Below are 20,681 nucleotides of genomic sequence, written 5' to 3'. Positions count from 1 at the left end.
GTGGAGACACTCCTTCAGGTATACAGGACAGAGACCGTTTAGGGCTTTAAAGGTCAGCACCAACACTTTGAATTGTGCTCAGAAACGTACTGGGAGCCAATGCAGATCTCTCAGGACTGGTGTTATATGGTCCTGGTGGCCACTCCCAGTCACCAGTCTAGCTGCCACATTCTGGATTAATTGCAGTTTCTGGGTCACCTTCAAAGGTAGCAAATAAAGCAACGTCATCTTTTTCTCTTTTAGCCATCCAGCCAGAGACCTAATGCAAAAGATAAATCACATGCTCATTTGCACTCACCCAGACTTAGTTGACCACAGGCCCTAACAAGGACACCTGTTGCTGGGGAAATTTTCTGTTGCCTAGCAACTTCTTCAAGACCATTTTCAAGTTCCTTCTAGAATATTCCAGCAGGATCAGGCCAGTGGCCCAACTAGTACAGCAACCTGTTCTCACTGTGGCCAACAATTGCCAATATCTTATGCAAATAAAATTATCCAAGCAAAAAATGTGGTTTTGTACTAAAAGTGTCCAATGTGTTGTTTAGGGTAGCAAGTAGCAAAAGTTATTTTGTTCGCTGGCTTTCCTAGAGGTTGTGGCATATTTGCAAATGTGAATTTCCTTAAATGTATGCCAATGTAGAATTAGCTATATTGATTAGTGGTGGAATTGAAGTTGTGTTTTTTTATATAAAGTGTAGGGGGGAAAGATGGTTTGGTTTCAGATGTCTCATTTTCACAGGTGAAGTACTAAGTAAATAATATTGCATTATGGAATCTGCAGGCATTTGTCACTTGATAGCTTTCCTGACTCCTGTCATATCGCTGGGAAGGACACATAGGAGGTGCTGTCACCCATTTCAATTTGAACCACATGAAGCATTTTGGTGTTTGGCTTGGAACTAACCTAGCATTTATTCAGAAGGACCAGCTAATAGTGTTTTTAAGCTTCAGTACTCATGCTGTAAAGCACTTTCAAAGATTATGGTGCAAAGGAACAAAATACAACTTATCCACAAGATGAAAATCTAAAGATTGGCTTTAATTTTTAATGCTAGTGCCTATGAGAAGATACATATTGCCGAGGAGGGTGGAGAGGAGAAAAATTGCAAAAATATGCAGTTCTCTGTGAAAAATGTATGGTAAAAAATTGATTTTTTTTAAAAAATGAAGGCAGGTAATCTAATGCAGCCCAAAATGGGGGATGGCTGCTCAACCAGGTTTTAAGTGAATAGGGTGCAAAAGATAAATTACAGAACAAGGGAGGTTTGGAAGGAATTGTTGAGAGCAAGCTGAAATACTGCAGTGCATTGAGGCATTATGAAATATAGTTGGGGGATGGGATGATGGAGATGTATTGCAAGAAAGGATTTACAATGATTATTTCTCAGGAAGCAACTAATAATATCCCCAAAACCTTACTGGTGGCATCTCTCTGTTGCAGTATCATACATCAGCCATCTGCCCTTGTATGCAAGGAGAACACTTTTCATATCTTGCTTGTCAGATAAATTAAGAGGCAATAGCTAAGTAACTGCCCAGATTAATAGTATATCCTAGACCTACACAGGCCACCTCTGAAGCCGAGCCCACTATTGATTGCTTCATTAAAAGAGGAGTATCAGTTATAACTAGACAACAATGAGTTTGGATGGGACAAAGTTTCCTGGGGCTAAATTGACAATGAACTTCCAGTGATGGACCATCAGGTCTTGTTTTAATTCTTAACTGTGGTGGAATCAATATCAAATCCATAGTAATTTGCTGGCCCACAGGCAGGATGGCTTTATGAAAGGTGTTAAGAAGGCAGCTGGAAGTACAGTCGTACCTTGGAAGTCAAACAGCTTAGTTCCCGAACGTTTTGGCACCTGAACGTCGCAAACTTGGAAGTGACTGTTCCGGTTTGCGAACTATTTTTGGAAGCCGAACGTCCGACGGGGCTTCTGGGGCTTCCGATTGGCTGCAGGAGCTTCCTGCGGCCAATCAGAAGCTGTGCTTTAGTTTTCAAACATTTTGGAAGTTGAACAGACTTCCGGAACGAATTCTGACCTTTCTTCATATCAGCTCTAGGAACCCTGAACTGTATTAACCCTGTTAGTATTTCACGCCTCCGATGCTGCAGATGAGATTGGTGTAAATCACATGCCTGTCTGGGAAGAGTGTGGGAACGGAAGACAGTCTTATCTCTTCCCCTGTATGTACTATTTGTACTGTACTTTTGCTTTTACTTGTTCCTGATCTTCTCTCAGAGCTGGAGAGAAAGGACGCCATGACTCCTTTGGCTGTACATAGTGTGTAAATAAATACATAGATTAGCTCTACAATGTCTCACACTTCTTGCTGTGTTATGCTAGAAGATTGTTGTTGTTGTTTAGTCGTTTAGTCGTGTCCGACTCTTCGTGACCTCATGGACCAGAGCACGCCAGGCACTCCTGTCTTCCACTGCCTCCCGCAGTTTGGTCAGACTCATGTTTGTAGCTTCGAGAACACTGTCCAACCATCTCATCCTCTGTCGTCCCCTTCTCCTTGTGCCCTCCATCTTTCCCAACATCAGGGTCTTTTCCAGGGAGTCTTCTCTTCTCATGAGGTGGCCAAAGTATTGGAGCCTCAGCTTCATGACCTGTCCTTCCAGTGAGCACTCAGGGCTGATTTCCTTAAGAATGGATACGTTTGATCTTCTTGGTGTCCATGGGACTCTCAAGAGTCTCCTCCAGCACCATGATTCAAAAGCATCAATTCTTCGGCGATCAGCCTTCTTTATGGTCCAGCTCTCACTTCCATACATCACTACTGGGAAAACCATGGCTTTAACTATACGGACCTTTGTTGGTAAGGTGATGTCTCTACTTTTTAAGATGTTGTCTAGAAGATTAGTGTGCGTATATCATTTGATACATGTTGCTGAAGCGCACTGGAGAGGAAGGGAACTGCCTTTTCCAGAGCTGCGCATACCGGAGGACGCCCGGAGTTCGGGGGCTGCAGGGGCACCCCAGGGCGTTTTCCAACACACCGCAGGGTGTGTTTGAGCAGTGATGTCTGACTGAAGCAAATAACTCAAGGGATTAACCTTTTGCAAAAAGTAAATTCCATAGAGCCAGATCCCATAGCTCGTGGGGGAGTGGGGAAACTTTCCATTATTCCTTTTGTATCTGTAAGTGTTCTTCAAGCTCTGCAGAGCCACATCTGCTTCTGTTGGCATAAATGAAAGAAGCTCATTTTAATGAGATTCCTGAAGCTCCATATCCATTTCCCCTTCAAGCCCTGCACATATCCACGAGAGGATATTATTTTCAGAATTGCAGCTCTCCTGATCGATCCTTTGTTATTGTTGTTGTTTAAAAAAATGTGAACTGCCAGTAAAAAGTTGCAATTATAATTGACTGGCATGTGACACTCTCAAGGCCAGCACCTGATTTCACAGGGAAATCTTTGAAGCTTAAAAACACTTGATGGTCTGGTAGCATCTGACACTGACATTATGCAAATATGGACCTCTTCAGCCCCTTGGATGGGAGATTACTGGGATCCTCAGGTACCAGATCACCATTCAGGGTACTAATCCCCAGAGTGAATCTTCTTTATCAGCAAATTACTGTGTTTTCACATATCTGTACATGTGCAGCTGTGTTTATCTTTCTGATTTGTTCATGTGTATTATGTGTAATACACATATGTTCAGTTTTAGCTGTTTATCATTAGTGGTTCCTAGCCTGATCTAAAGCATGTTTTACTTAGAGGTAAATTCCCCCAGAGATCAATGGGACTTACTTCCTGATAGTACACACTCTGGATCCCACTACAGTGGTACCTCGGGTTACAGACGCTTCAGATTACAGACTCCGCTAACCCAGAAATAGTACCTCAGGTTAAGAACTTTACTTCAGGATGAGAACAGAAATCACGCAGCAGCGGCAGGAGGCCCCATTAGCTAAAGTGGTACCTCAGGTTAAGAACAGTTTCAGGTTAAGAACAGACCTCCGGAAGGAATTAAGTTCTTAACCAGAGGTACCACTGTATATTTGAAGGCCAATGGGATTTTAAGCAGCCCATTGTGGGATCACAGTAATTGTCACCAGTGTAACTAGACTGGTGTTTAAAGACGCTTAAGGGTTCTGTCTTTGTGACTTACCTCTTCTCTCAAAGGATGTAAAAGCTCAACTGAACTTCACAGATGTGCCACATTGTAGGAAATTGAACCTTCACTGAACAACACAGTGTGTCTTTCTTACTCCTGAAAGTTTGGTTCAGAGATCCCAAACGCCCCTGAAGCAAGGTGCTATGTTTACACTGGCCTTTACAGAACTAGCGACAGTAGAACAATGTAAAATACTTCACTTCAAAGCTTGCCTTTTCAGCAGCTTAATCTGCTCATTGTGTAGTGCCTTCCGTTTCCAGAAGACAAGCTGGTTTCTGTGTTTTTAAATATCCTACCTTCAGTTTCTGTCCAGACTAGCAAAGGAAAGTCTTCTGCAAGAAGAATTTGGGGCTGTTAGATGTAGGTCACTGGTCTCTCATCTTACATTAACAACAAAAAAGTGAGAAAGAAAGCAGCCTTCAGTGTAGATTGCTTTTTCCATCATGCCTGTATGAAAATTCATACAGAAATGACGTTGAGTATGGAGATTTCAGCTGGGGAAACAGCCAGGCTCTGGAATGATTAACTTCCTGCTCAGGAGCATGGAATGTAAAAACTGTTCTTGATTTAGGTTTCTTTTCCTGTACATGTGCTGCTTGGGCTCCCCAATGATGGTGTTGAATATTATACTTCTGCCTTTTATATTGGAATTACGTACATACGTCCCAACAAACAAGGATTTGTTGGATTCAAACCATTTGCCCTGAGGTGTACCCTTGAAATAGCGTATTTTTTTAAAAAAAGGAACACGGAATGGACTTAAAAGCATGTATGCATGTTGTAATTCTGAAAAGAACACTTACTTTCTTCTTCTAAGCAACTATCCTTCTTATCTAACCTCTGTTGTGAGAGTATTTCTGCCTGTCCTCTGGAAAGTTTATATATGAAAAGATGACAAGTTGGTCTAGTAGTTCATGAGATAATACTTTGAAGAGTGTGTTTGACTTAAGCCTGGCTTACAAAAAAACAAGCGCTTCCATACCTGTAAGTGGTTTCATTTTTCATTTTTGCTTTCTTTTTCTCAGTCCCCCAAATGGGCAAATTTCATGAATTCGTGTCCATGAAATTTCACAATTAAATGAGCTAATTTGGGGGGCAAAGCCCTGTTGTGCAAGCAGAGGTCCTTATGCAGGGCTTCCATTGATGGGTCTGATTAGTTGAATACAGTCCTGTGTGTCCTTTTTAAAAGGAGGCTACAGTGGTACCTTGGTTCTCAAACTTAATCCGTTCCAGAAGTCCATTCCAAAACCAAAGCGTTCCAAAACCAAGGCACGTTTTCCCATAGAAAGTAATGCAAAATGGATTAATCCGTTCCAGACTTTTAAAAACAACCCCTAAAACATCAACTTAACATGGATTTTACTATCTAACAAGACCATTGATCTATAAAATGAAAGCAATAATCAATGTACTGTACTATAAAATAAATAAGAATGTATTGTAGATGATAAAAATTAAAATTATTATTATTTCTTCCCTGCTCTGATGATAGTCATTGTTTGGATGGGGGGCTTTTATTCATTTCTGCTGTCACACAATCAGCCAGTCAGTAGCTGAACTGGGTTCCACACAGACACAAAAACAAATTAACCGACAAAGCCTCAAAAACAAAAACGCAAAATAAATAGCAAAAACAAAAGCACCAAACTTAATCCTTTCTGGAAGTCCATTTGACTTCCAAAATGTTTGAAAACCAAGGCACAGCTTCTGATAGCTACAGGCGCCCCAGAAACAATAGCCAACAGCTGCATTGGATGTTCGGCTTCCGAAAAACATTTGAAAACTGGAACACTTACTTCCAGATTTGGGGCGTTTGAGTACCAAGGCATTTGAGAACCAAGGTACCACTGTACTTAAAAGCCGGATTGATCTACATTGAAGTCTGCTTGCCCTGTGGTACTTCTTACAATTGCCCTCTCAGAACCCCCTACTAGCTCAACTTAGGAAGCATTCTGGCAATACTATGAGTTTCTGTGACTTTGTTGAGTTCTATGTATTGTATTGTTTTAGGGGCGCGGGTGGCGCTGTGGGTTAAACCACAGAGCCTAGGACTTGCCGATCAGAAGGCCGGCAGTTTGAATCCCTGCAACGGGGTGAGCTCCCGTTGCTCGGTCCCTGCTCCTGCCAACCTAGCAGTTCGAAAGCACATCAAACTGCAAGTAGATAAATAGGTACCGCTCCAGCGGGAAGGTAAACAGCGTTTCCGTGTGCTGCTCTGGTTTGCCAGAAGCGGCTTAGTCATGCTGGCCACATGACCCGGAAGCTGAACACCGGCTCCATCAGCTAGTAAAGCGAGATGAGCGCTGCAACCCCAGAGTCGTCTGCGACTGGGCCTAATGGTCAGGGGTCCCTTTACCTTTACCTTTATGTATTGTTTTGATGAATTTGTTGTTGTTGTTGTTGCTTTATGTGCTATTGTGATTGATGTTATAATGATTGCAATGTTTTTTCATACTACTGTGATTATTGTGAGCCGCCTTCAGCCCAGCATCTGTTATCGGAAGAGCGAGATCCAAATATTAACTCAAGTTTAACTGATGACTAACATGTTTGCATTTATTTAACATTCATTTAACAACAGCACTTTAAATTAATGCTGTAATGTTACCTTGGCGTTCAGCACTAGCCTGTACCACAGGCATTTTGTCACTGAAGATCTTCTGCTGAATTATAGATTTAATATGTGCAATAGGAGTTACATTATTCATTTATAAGTGCTGTAATCACGGCGTATTAATAATACACTTGTCGTATTAATGTTCAGAGAAGCAGGGAGATACCTAAGGAAGGTAATTTAGAGACAACATAGTCTCTGTACTTGATTTTAATGTGGCACATACCTTAATTAGTATCCGCATTTGGTCTTTATTAATTACTTTACCAACCAAAACACAGTTTTGGGTCTACACTATAAATTGGGCACGTGTGTAGTGAAGACTTGTGAAGGGATTAAATTAATAGCAGTTCGTATTACATTCAGCCAATTTGATTCTCATGTGTGCAAATGAAAATTACAGGACTGGTCTGTGTTAACCCTGTTTAGATGGATTTTGGCTGCAACCAACAGGATGTGGCAACATGTGAGCCATTGCTGTTGTTGTTTATTACCTTTATTTGCCATTTACTGCAAAAATGTCTCATAGTGACTTAAATTCTTCCTCCTTCCTTCCTTCCCCTCTGTGTGGGCTTCCAAAATGCCACAAAATGTGACTCCTAAGCAAGAAAGCATGCATGTTTACATGGGGGAAATGCACAAGTGTGTTGTAGTGGCATTTTTTTGGTTTGTGTATTATAGGGTTGCCGTATTTCAAAAAGTGAAAATCCAGACAGTTGAGCTTTTTGGGGGGCGGGGGGCAAAGTTGTTGAGCTTGAAATTTTTAATTTTTGAACTTTTTTAAAAAAGGAAATTCACCAAAAAAATCAACACTTCCGACATGGGTTGCCATATGCCTGGGTTTTCCCGGACATTTTGACACTCTTCAGACATTCCGGTAAGCTCTGGGAAATCCCAAGCATATGACAGCACTATTATGACTGTATACTACTGAGCACTTACTTTTTTTCCTCTAAAAAAGCACTGGAAGGGAATAGTTAGAATGAAAGTTATAGGGAATACTCATGAGGCCTTTCCAGAAAACTCCTAGAAATCAGCATTTAAGAAGTTGGTAACAGTTATGCTAGCATGTTACCTTTATTTACAGAGGCTGAAGGAAGTCTCATCTGATTAACTCAGTCACTATCATCTTCCACCTGGCTTCCCCTTTCCCTAGAGGCTAGTCATCTGCATTCTACCATTTGCTTCTAAATATCTGCTTCACTCCATTCCCCTCCCTCCCTCCGCCCCCACCCGGTCCCCATGCATGACCAAGCAATCTGAAAGGTGTACGACATTTGACCTGTGAAATACCAGGGAATAAAAGGAATGGCAACTATTAGAAGAGGGAAAACTTTGCATGGCTCACTAATAGATTTCCAGCTGTCAGAAGAGCACCTCTCAGGCCTCCTCATCAAGATTAGGTCTATTCCATGGTCAGCTGAAATGTTCAGAAGCTCAGGCTTAGAAGTGCTTCGAGGAAAGAAAAAGGATAGTGTTTAGATATTCATCATCATCATCACCATAACTTAAAATGTATACTGTCAGGTGGTGAGGTGGTTGCTCACGAGTAACCAGGCAGGACTCTGACCTGTGTTTGGCAGGTTTTTATTTGTGCAAACTATTTGCAGTGCAGGACCAGAAAGTTCATGTCCATCTCGATCACTTGCAGATTCCAGGAGAGGCCCCTTCCAGTTTCCCCTCCAACATAAGAACTTAGACACCCCAAATCTCTGCCTTCCCTCCTTGCATTTCACCCCCTGCGTAAACTGGGCAACGGAAATGGTGTGCCTGTTTCCTGGCCAGCTGGGCTAGGTAGGTGCTTGGGCTCTCAGCAGCATCTTTGAGCCCTCCCCTCACTCGGCTTTCCCATTCCCCCTCTGCTCCACTGGAGGTGTGGCTTTCCTCACCGTTGGACGAGGAGCTGCTCCTCAGAAGCGTGGGCAGCTCTCTGTATCCCCCAGCCTCCCTCCCCTGTCCCGATGGCAGCCCCCTGACATATTTGTTGTTGTTGTTTAGTCGTTTAGTCTAAACTCTTCGTTTAGTCGTTTAGTCTAAACTCTTCATGACCCCATGGACCAGAGCACGCCAGGCACTCCTGTCTTCCACTGCCTCCCGCGGTTTGGTCAAACTCATGCTCTAGCTTCGAGAACACTGTCCAACCATCTCTTCCTCTGTCGTCCCCTTCTCCTTGTGCCCTCCATCTTTCCCAACATCAGGGTCTTTTCCAGGGAGTCTTCTCTTCTCATGATGTGGCCAAAGTATTGGAGCCTCAGCTTCAGGATCTGTCCTTCCAGTGAGCACTCAGGGCTGATTTCCTGGATAGGTTTGATCTCTTTGCAGTCCATGGGACTCTCAAGAGTCTCCCTGACATATACAAATAAAATATTTGACATTTGCACTGACGTTATCTGCCAACTATGAAATGCAGCAGCGTGCGAGGGTTGGTTTTTTGTTTTTTTTTGCCACTAAATTCATTAGTTTTCCATGCAGGAAGGATCCCACCCTTTCCTCTCAACCTCGGCCTTATGAACATGCACTGCTATTTTTACATTATGGCGTTGCAATTCGTGCTCCAGTTTTCTGGCACCAGTGGGCCTCATTATGCTATACCATGTTTGACCAGAGCTGGTAGCAACCTCTGATTCCCCGTATCAAAACGACCTATGCTAGAGAAACAATAGGGGACTTCCAAAATCATTACTATAGAATTGTAACTGCCAGCCCTGACCCCACCAAGTTAAATCCCACCCACGCCTCAATATCATCCTCAGAGTATGGCTGAACAGAAAGGTCACTTCTGAGAAACTCCGCTCATTCACACTTTTGCCCTGACCCATATTTTGATCATGTTGTGTACCGATTAATTTCCCCCACGTCCGAGAGCTTTTCTTGTTTCCACGGCTGTGCCTTGCAAAACTCCAAGCTTACCCACTGAATCAGATCTCACCCAATGTGCAGGAAACCCAAAGAGAGGTTTTGCTTAACCGAGCTTCTTCAGTTCAGCAGGTAAGATCGGATTTTTGCAAGGCACAGCCACGGAACAAGGAAAGCTCTTGGATGTGGGGGGATGAATTGGTACACAATATGATCAAAATACAGGTCAGATGAAAGTGTGGATGAGCCCTTGATCTCCTCTCTACCCAGGACTTAGCAGAATCGATTGATGCATGTACTAGGTTTAGATTGTAAGATTTGCTGTAACTAAATCTGTACCAAGACCTTCCCCTCAATTCCTGAAGTTTCCTTGCCTCACCCCAAAAGAACCTTCTGTTTTCCTGTCTCATTTGCAGAATAATTTAGAATTCTTTTTAGAAGTTGTTTATTGTTTTGGTGGGACGCAGGTGGCGCTGTGGGCTAAACCACTGAGCCTAGGACTTGCCGATCAGAAGGTCGGTGGTTCGAATCCCCGCGACAGGGTGAGCTCCCGTTGCTCGGTCCCTGCTCCTGCCAACCTAGCAGTTCGAAAGCACACCAAAGTGCAAGTAGATAAATAGGTACCGCTCCACCGTGCGCTGCTCTGGTTCGCCAGAAGTGGCTTAGTCATGCTGGCCACATGACCCGGAAGTTGTACTCCAACTCCCTTGGCCAATAAAGCGAGATGAGCGCCGCAACCCCAGAGGCGGTCACGACTGGACCTAAGGGTCAGGGGTCCCTTTACCTTTACCTTTACCTATTGTTTTGGTAGCTGCAGAACTGAGTTTATTTGTTGATCCTGGGTGGCTGAAGGTAATGAGTGTTTCCATTAAACATATTGCCAGCACTCTGCAGCCTCCCTGGCTGCCTGAGATCAGTGGCGGAGCATATGCCCGCGCTGCCCAGGGCGGGCACGGTCCCAAGGGGGTGGGGCATGCTCCCGAGGGGGCAGGGCATAGCGGATGCCCTCCCAGGCACAGGATAGCCACTCGCCCTGCAGCCAGGGGTGGAGCGTGCAGCTGATGGTGGACATTCGGCCTGCTGCCCACCCACAACTCCCCAGCCTTTGTCAAAACATAGGGGAAAGGGGGGAATGCTGCTGGCAAAGTGGTGCAGCACCACCCTTCCCCCAACGGCTTGGGAGTCATGGGCAGGTGGCTCGCCGAATGTCACCCCCCCATAGTCATGCACCCAAGGAAACGGGGGCAATTGGCAGGCCCCCAGCTGGCTCCAGCCCATCAGCCGGTGTGCCAGATGAACTCCGGTCCTTGGTGCAGCATAAATCTGCAGCCTAGGCTTCAGAAGACTGAGCACGTTATTCAGCAGAGAAAACGCTGCACAAACAGAAGTGGTATGAGAGGCTGTGTGAACATATTTACAATTAGGTTTATTCAGCGTTGTTGTTGTTTAGTCGTGTCCGACTCTTTGTAACCTCATTGACCAGAGCACGCCAGGCACTCCTGTCTTCCACTGCCTCCCGCAGTTTGGTCAAACTCATGCTGGTAGCTTTGAGAACACTGTCCAGTCATCTCGTCCTCTGTCATCCCTTCTCCTTGTGCCCTCAATCTTTCCCAACATCAGGGTCTTTTCCAGGAAGTCTTCTCTTCTCATGAAGTGGCCAAAGTCTTGGAGCCTCAGCTTCAGGATCTGTCCTTCTAGTGAGCACTCAGGGCTGATTTCCTTCAGAATGGATAGGTTTGATCTTCTTGCAGTCCATGGGACTCTCAAGAGTCTCCTCCAGCACAATAATTCAAAAGCATCAATTCTTCGGTGACCAGCCTTCTTTATGATCCAGCTCTCACTTCCATATATCACTACTGGGAAAACCATAGCTTTAACTATACAGGCCTTTATTGGCAAGGTGATGTCTCTGCTTTTTAAGATGCTTTTTATTCAGCGTAGATCAAGACAAAAGGAAACATGTCTGATCTCATTCATGTCCGAAGCAAAACAGAACAGCTATACACAAATGGAAGTTCCCAGCATACTGTGCTGGAATGTAAACAGACATGTGACATGCAACAATTCCACATGTCTGTCCCTTAAGGTGGAATGGAATTCACAACAGATGACACCCGGGGCGGTCTGCACCCACCTTCCTCCGCCACTGGCTGAGATTAGTGTGCTTACTCATTTTATTTTTAAGGGAAGTCCTTCCTTGACCTTAAAACATAAAAATCTTTGCACACTGATTTCTTTAAAAGTAAAACCCATTTCACTTCGAAAAAGTAAAAAAAATAAATCATTTTTTAAAAAAAGAATGATAAACAGTTGTCAGGTTAGATGTGTAGTAAAACCCAGCTGAGGACATCATGGGGTTTTCAGAAAGCACTGATACCCTGGAAAGCTGCTGAATGCAGGCCATCAGAGACCTGTAGATTGAAAGGAAAGATACAGGAACACTGTCAGCCACTTGGAAGCCAGGCGAGAGTAAAAAAAACAACTTTGCATACCAAAATGAAAATTCCACCCACGTTTTCTCTCCCCTTTTATAATTTTCAAATGCAATTTCTGTTCCCATTAATTGATGGAGAATGGTTGGGGGAAAATGCAGGAGAAATTTTCGGCACAGCATTAGCACTGGAGATGTTAAATGGACTGGCTGGAGTAATTTTCTTCTTTCCCTGCGTTGTATTTCATTGTTTAAAAGCATCCTGCTAACATCCATTCTTTTGGAAGGGAAAGGAACATCTTACTCTGCCTACCAAAGTAAATTATTGCCTTTAAAAACTGTTGGTTGTTGACGCTGCAGCTCAGCTGATTAAAGTCTCAACTTAATGAACAATAGCATCCAAAGTCTTACCATTTATTTTTCCAATTCCACAGAAATGAAACGCCACTCTTGGTGGCTGATAACAGAGGCATTTGTTGTTGCTCCCATAGATTCTTACAACCTATGCAAACTTGACTGGCATTCCACTTCAGTGCTTTATGTGGGCTTATACTAAACAAATATAAGGCCTAGCACTCTAAACACAACAGTGACTAGCTTTAAGAACTGAGCTTGCTTGACTTCCTCCTCTCTCCTCATGCCTTTTTCCTTTTGTGTTGTGCCCTTTAGATTGTAAACCTGCGGGCAAGGGCTGTCTTGCTTTTATTGATCTTATGTAAGCCGTTCTGAGAGCTTTTTCAAATGAAGAGCAGAGTAAAAAGGCTATAAATAAATAAACTAAAACAGGGGGGGACCCTCTGTTGCTGATTCGGGAGCTGTAGCCTTTTATTGAAAATATATCCTCTGGCGAAAGAATGTAGTACAAGATGCGGCAGCAACGTAATCAGGCTAAAGCACATCCAGATAACAGCAAAATATTTAGCTAAACTTGATAGAGCTGCAAAGACTCTCTGAAATTATAGTCATTTGTAGTTAATTATAGTAAACGTCTTGGGTTTATTGTTTCCCTATCATATACCTACAATGTTCACACTTTACAAAAGACAGCAGTTTCTAGCCATAAGCAGATTGGTGATGGATATGTCTAGAGATAAGGCCAGTGTGAATAAAATATGTGAACAAGCTTGATTATTTTATCCTCTACATCAGGCACAGGCAAACTCGGCCCTCCAGATGTTTTGGGACTACAACTCCCATCACCCCTAGCTAACAAGACCAATGGTCAGGGATGATGGGAGTTGTAGTCCCAAAACACCTGGAGGGCCGAGTTTGCCTATGCCTGCTCTAAATTCATATTCCAGCTTTCTGCCAAGGAGCTCATGGCAACTTGCATCATTCTTCCCCCATTCATTTTACTCTCAACAACTACCCTGTGAGGTGGGTTAGACTCAGAGGTAGTGACTACATTGCCGGGGGTTGGACTAGATGACCCTTGGGGTGCCTTCCATCTCTACCAATCTACAGTTTTGTGATCCTATGGTTAGCCCAAGGTCACGCAGTAGGGCTCATGGCTGAGATTTGAACTTCTATTTTAGTCCAACACTCCAATCAACCTCATAGATAGCTAGATAGATCTCTCTCACACACATAACAATTATATCATCCCTTTCCCTCTGTTGCTTGCTTTTTAATTAGGCACCAGGTCTGTGACAAAATTGGCTTGTTAAGAAAATGGATTCAGTGGACATACAGTGGTACCTCGGGTTACATACGCTTCAGGTTACATACGCTTCAGGTTACACACTCCGCTAACCCAGAAATAGTGCTTCAGGTTAAGAATTTGCTTCAGGGTGAGAACAGAAATTGTGCTCTGGCAGCGCGGCAGCAGCAGCCCCATTAGCTAAAGTGGTGCTTCAGGTTAAGAACAGTTTCAGGTTAAGAACGGACCTCCGGAACGAATTAAGTACTTAACCTGAGGTACCACTGTACACAATAGAAAGTGTCCTTTCATACTGCATCACGGTGTGGTATGCTGGTTTGACATCAACTGATAGAAAGTGCCTACAGAGGGTGGAGAATACAGCATAAGATATTATGGGCTGTCCCGTGAATCCACTGGATGACATTGCGGAAGAACGTTGCCTCAGGAGAGTGAGGAATATTCTCAGGGATGATTCACACCCTGGCCAGCACTTTCTTGATCTCCTGCCCTCAGGCAGAAGATATAGAAGCATGATTAGTCGCACCAACAGGGTAAAGAACAGCTTCTATCTGTGGGCTGTTAGGCTGCTGAATGAAAAGATAACAGGACAACTGACTTTTGGGTTTGGTGTGTGTGTGTGTGTGTGTGTGTGTGTGTGTGTGTGTGAGTAAACAAGAGGAATTAAGACTAAGAGAGCTGAGTGGTGGGTGCTCTTGTAATTTCATTATATACAAGTTGTACAAGTGACAATAAAGTATTTCAATTCAATACACAGAATTCTGTGGGCGTTGAAGCAAACAGCTGGTCACTTTGCCATGTGTCCATCTCATGTGTTGAATTTAGATGAAATATTTCATCTAAATAAAACCTCAGAGCAAATTTGGGAGTTCTTCCCCATGCAAAATCCAATAAGGAATTTCAAAGGAGGCCAAAGGCTCAGTTCAGACACTGAACCAAGCAATGGTTTGGAAAATTTATCTATGGTTTGGTATAATGTTTGAATTGAAGAACCATGACTTTTGATCAGCTAGCAAACTAAGGAGGCTTATGAATCTGAGCACCAAGAGGTCAGAAAACAAAAGCATTGCCTTCAGTAATCCAAATCCTGGCTTGGGTACCAAACTATGGGTGCATGGTGTCTGAATTGAGCCAAAATAGCTTTGATAAATTTAGTGAATTTTCTCCAGCAAGTCCCATCCATCCCCAGGTGGTCACCAGTGAAATTCAAATTGTGTGTTGGGATTCCTTCTCAGATGAAACCATTGTGGGAATGTCAAGGGGAGCAAATGAGAATTTCAACAAAAATAGCAGAATTGTGGATGAGATGAGAGGGTGTCATAGAGCCCAACGTTAAATAAGCCACTTTGGGAAATTTTGTGTGATGTGGTAAGTGAGTTGCAAGCTGGGCAAGAGGATGAAGAACCACAGAGGTGCTTTACTGTGTGTTTGCCACAGACCCACCCAACTTGGATCTTCAACACTCTAGTTTGACAGTGAAGAATTCAGAATGCTACAAAAACCAGATGTCAAAAACAAATGTCTTGGCTCTACTGAGTTACTTCTATCTGGAGTTCTGTTTGGGCAGCTGAACAAGCCTCCTGTTCAGAATTCTGTATATATATATTTAACAATGGTGAATTTATCCCCACCTTTGCTTTGCGGACTGTGGTAGATCTGCAACCAACAAAGGCATTTCTATTTAAAAAAAACAAGTTAAGTGACCTTCCGGCTAATCAGGTGCCCATCCTGGGAAAGAGATAAGGAGCTACTTTGCTCTGACTTCTCCCAAGGTCAAGCCTGTTGTTTATATTGGCTCAAGGAGACAGAGCTGCCTGCTGATACGCTTGTTTTACAATTGATTCCACACGCTCCCTTGCCAAGCACACACACAAACACACAGTTATTTACTCGAGCCTTGCAAAATGCTTGGGCAATAAAAAGAGACCATTGGGAATCAGACTAGAGTATTATTGTTCGGGTTTTGAGAGGCCAGTTCTCTTTATTGCTGTCAGAGGTTTGATTCAGTGTCGATATTTCTCTCCCTTGCCGAGTTTTTTCTCAGCAGCCTCTAGAAGTGGTGCTGTGTTGTCTTGTTAAGGGAAAGTGTACAGGTCTCAAGGGCCCTGGGGTTCAGCATCTGCATGGCATGCAGAAAATTCCAGGTTCAGTCCCCAGCATTTCTAGGTAGGATTGGGAGAACAACCTGCCTGAAACCCCAGGGACCTGCTGCCAGCCAGCATAGACCAAAGAAGTCCAAGCTTCCATGCTGTTACAGGAATTTGGAGAAAGGTTGGGGGGGTTGCCCCTGCAGCGGACATCATACACCTCCCCCACTACCAAAATCAACACAATCACTTCTGCAAATGTCCCCACAAAAACATTTCGTCACACAGTCCCCCCCCCCACATCTCTGTTCAAAGGGCCTCCATTGCACATTACCAAATGTAACAGTTCATGGATATATGAGCACAATTCAAAGTGTTGGTGCTGACCTTTAAAGCCCTAAACGGCCTCGGTCCAGTATATCTGAAGGAGCGTCTCCTCCCCCATCGTTCTGCCCGGACACTGAGGTCCAGCTCCGAGGGCCTTCTGGCGGTTCCCTCACTGCGAGAGGCCAAGTTACAGGGAACCAGGCAGAAGGCATTCTCGGTAGTGGCGCCCGCCCTGTGGAACGCCCTCCCATCAGATGTCAAAGCGATAAACATCTACCTGACATTCAGAAGACATCTGAAGGCAGCCCTGTTCAGTGAAGTTTTTAATATGTGACATTTTAGTGTATTTTTCATCTTTGTTGGAAGCCGCCCAGAGTGGGCGGGGTACAAATAATAAATTATTATTATATTATTATTATTATTATGTATCTATGTACTGGCTCAATGGTGTTGTAAACAAAAATCCGCCCTTTTCCCCCTTATGGGGTATCCAAGAGCTCATATAGAGTCCCTATTGGTAGGAGAAAATAACAGAGGCCAACCAGAGAATATTGAGAAGCAAAGCAGCTAGTATGCCTGATCTTTATTGAACTGTTGCAACAGGGTGCTCCCCTCACACACAGGAAAGGAGGAGGACCCAGAACAAAGGTGTGCCTGCCCTTATATAGACATTATAAATTCCCTGCCCTGGAGCTCAAGACCACCCCTCCATACATCATACATACATCACAGAAGGGGTGTAACCTAAGACCACCCCCCAGATACATCATACCTACATCACAGAAAAGGCGGTCTACAGCATTAATCTGAGTGCCTTGTTTATCTTGTACACTTATGAACATTTAACATATATCTAAGACTTCAAAATTCCTATCACAATGGGAAAACGCTAGAAAGTCTCATAAAATCGTTCTAGTATGGATTTGCGCCATTCTAACTTGGTTCTGTTCAGGAATGTAATGGCTACCAAGGAGGGAGTCTGGGATGGGGCAGCCATAATCCATCCGCCTGAGATCACATACTCAGCAGCCTCTTGCATGGGAGATAACTGCTGGCATCCTGGCCCTGAGTGCCAGGCAAGTAGCCATTCCAGAGACAATAGTAAACCCAACCTCAGTTGATTAGGATCTTGGTCAAGACAGAAGGGGTATGATTAACTTGACCAGGAGAACAGGAACACGTACATGCTCACCTTTTGTTTTACTTAATGGGTGTGAGTGGAGGTCAAGGGATGGATGGGTGCAAACCCGATGAACAGGTTTCCGCCAGAAGACCCCTCCCAGATTATGACATAGTTGTGATGTATATATGATGTATGTATGATGCTTTGCTAAGGGCGTTGTGGGTAAAAAGGGAAACTTATATTTAAAAAAGGGAGTCATCCTTTGTTCAGGGCTTCTTCCTGCTTCATCCATGTGGTGGGTAGAAGTCCTGTTGCAACAGTCTTTTGAATAAAGATCAGGCTGCTGTTTTGCTCCTGTATTCTTGGCTGGTGCCTTTGTTTGGCAATCCAAGTGAGCCCAAGGATTTTCCTATAACAATGCCAAGTGGACGACAACAAGAGCGTACCCTGCAAATGTCCTGGAAAACCAGGACATCCCATTCCCCCACACACACAAAAGCACGGCGGCCATTTTGGTCACTGAGTTCTTGTGCCAAGATCTCACCTTGAAAAACGTGCTTCTTTCAGGGCTGTGATCTCACACACTTTGGGGGGGGGGGGCTTCCTGAGAGCACGGCCTCCCAAAATGTGGTTTGCAAAAAGATATAACAAGAAAACCAAGAAAAAGAATGATCGTGGCACACAAAATATCCCCCAGGTTAATTGTATGAAAAGGTCACAAAGCTCTCAATGTAAATGAGGTGCAAGTGAGTCTATACCATTTGGGGGGGGGGGTTAAATGTTCAGCCACCACTATATTAATTTGTGATGTTTCAACCTTCGGTATTAATGGGTCAGCCCTTTTAAAATGCCATTGAGCAAGGCACCTATTACCATATGAGTTTGGTGGCTTCCTTGCAAACAGATCATGTCTAATCCATTACTCCATGACTGCACATCTAAATGAAATACTTAATTTATATTCTGAATTTTTAAGCGCCATCTGCTTCATTTATTACAATCCAGCACTTTTGCTGACATAAGGCTGGAATTTGCTTCTACGGTAAAGCTGAGTCAGCTGTTTGCTTCCAGGCTGGAGCGTCTTCCAAACAAAGCAAGATAAATTCTCCTAGGAGATCGTAAAGCTCGGGCCACGAGGAGTTGGTGGAGAAGCAACTTTTCAAGCCAGCATGCAACTCATGAGGGAGAGCAAACGAAAGTGCTCCTTCAGATTCCAGGCATGTTTTTTTATAGACTCCATACTGATAAGCACTTTCAGCTTCTCAGCTGCAGTGGAGGGGAGCCACAAGAAACTGAATGAATGGGGGGAGGGGAGCATAGTTTGGACACAAAGCTAAACCACAGCCAGGAGGTGTAGGGAAGACTTCACCCCCCCAAAAAAGGTCAGCATTTTAATATGTATTTCTTCTACTATACTCTTGTGTGTGTTCAGCTTTGCCTAATACAGTGGTACCTCTAGATGCGAACGAGATCCGTTCCGGAGCCCTGTTCGCATCTAGAAACAAACGTAACCAGCGACAGCACGTCTGCGCACGCACGTGTCGCTTTTTGCCGCTTCTGCGCATGCACGTGATGTCATTTTGAGCGTCTGCGCATGCGCAAGCGGCGAAACCCAGAAGTAACGCACTGTGTTACTTCCAGGTTGCTGCGGAGCGCAACTCGAACGCGCTCATCCCGAAGCACATTCAACCCGAGGTATGACTGTATAAGCATATTCTCAAGCAATTTCCCTGAATATAATGCATTCTTGTTTGCTATTTACACTAGCATATGCATTTTATGTGCACTTCCCTTTAATCATAGGATTGTAGTGCTGGAATGGAACCCCCCCCCCCGAGTCATCTAGTGCAATCCCCTACCATGCAGGAATCACAGCTAAAGCATCCACGACAGATGGCCATCCAATCTCCATTTAAAAACCTCAAATGAAACATCCAATGATCTTATACACATTTTTGCACACATTTTTTGGTTGGAGCTATATTGCAAAAATCAGGAATGTGTGAATTACGAAGGAGAGCTCTGTTTCCATTCATCTATGCTTTGGTGAAGTTCAAATTTGACAGATGAGCATTAAAATATAAACCAAAGCTAATTTCTTCTCCATCGCTATTGAAGAGGAGCTCAGAAGCATTCCCTTTGAAGTTAACCAGAGTAAAGTTACCAGATTTTTTTTCAATGAATCCGGGGACACTTTTCAGCTTCCTACTAAATACCGTATTTTTCGCTCCATAAGATGCACCCGACCATAAGACGCACCTAGTTTTTAGAGGAGGAAAACAAGAAACAAAAAAGCAATGCAAAGCCTCTTGAGCGAAGAGGCAGGAGCGCTCCCACTGCGCTCAAAAGGCTTTGCGTGGCTATCCCTGAAGCTGCGCAACGATCCCTCTTGCTCTTCTGGCTTCAGTGATAGCTGCACAGCCTGCATTCGCTCCATAAGACACACACATATTTCCCCTTACTTTTTAGGAGGGGAAAAGTGCGTCTTATAGAGCGAAAAATACGGTAGATGGATTTTGTCAGGGGACTGATTTGTAAATCCGGGGACTGTCCCTGGGAAACAGGGACATCTGGTAACCTTAAACCAGAGGCCTCCATTACGTCAAAACTCAGGAAACTATAGTTAGTTTAAACTATGGTTAGCCAACAAACTAAACAATGGTTTGATCCTGACTCCTTTGAATTAACCAAAGTTTAAACCAAAGTTTCCACAAAATAGCTAGTTTAAAAGTGGTAGCGAAAATTTCCAGTTCTCTATTTGTGGCTGTACTGCTGGGAATCACAACTGGGCACAGTGCTGCTTGTACTCAGCTCTTTCTTGCAGGTTTCCCACAGACATTTGGTTGGCCACTGTAAGAACAAGAGGCTGGGCTAGATGAGCCATTGGCTTGATCCAGCAGGCATCTTCTTATGTTCGTGTTGCTACAGCAACCCTCTGAGTTAGGTTACACTATGAAACAGTGACTGAGTGGAGTTTTGAACCTGGGACTCCCAGGTCTTAGTCCGATGCTCGAACCACGACAACCACAACACTGCACTGACTCCTCCATTTGGATCCACAGAGGATGTCCTTTTCTAACTCTCCATCCCAGATCCTTTCCCCTCCTCAATACAACACAGCGGGTGGCACTGTGGTCTAAACCACAGAGTCCCTTGGGCTTGCTGATCAGAAGGTTGGCGGTTCGAATCCCCATGACGGGGTGAGCTCCCGTTGCTCTGTCCCAGCTCCTGCCAACCTAGCAGTTTGAAAGCATGCCAGTGCAAGTAGATAAATAAGTACCACTCTGATGGGAAGGTAAACGGCATTTCTGTGCACTCTGGCTTCCTTCAGGGTGTCCTGTTGCACCAGAAGTGGTTTAGTCATGCTGGCCACATGGCCTGGAAAGCTGTCTATGGACAAACGCCGGCTCCCTCGGCCTGAAAGCGAGATGAGTGCCGCAACCTTATAGTC

The 20,681-nt window shown here is 44.1% G+C and overlaps 1 protein-coding gene across 5 annotated transcripts in view; it reads left to right on the top strand.

Annotated features, from left to right (window-relative positions):
• Nucleotides 1-20,681, top strand: part of ARHGAP24 (Rho GTPase activating protein 24) — a 353,954-nt gene that overhangs the window by 243,660 nt on the left and 89,613 nt on the right. Inside the window, exon 1 of one of the 5 annotated variants that reach the window (XM_053404173.1) lies at nucleotides 9,716-9,734. The exons of the other annotated variants lie outside the window; for them this stretch is intronic. The gene's annotated coding sequence lies outside the window, so the exon portion shown is untranslated. Of the gene's footprint in view, nucleotides 1-9,715; nucleotides 9,735-20,681 lie in introns of those variants that run through there. 5 annotated transcript variants of the gene reach the window in all.

Source organism: Podarcis raffonei, chromosome 9 (assembly GCF_027172205.1).
Source record: "Podarcis raffonei isolate rPodRaf1 chromosome 9, rPodRaf1.pri, whole genome shotgun sequence".
NCBI classification, from domain to species: Eukaryota; Metazoa; Chordata; class Lepidosauria; order Squamata; family Lacertidae; genus Podarcis; species Podarcis raffonei.
The sequence above is the reverse complement of the archived record's forward strand: the minus strand, read 5'-3'. Positions and strand labels throughout refer to the sequence as shown.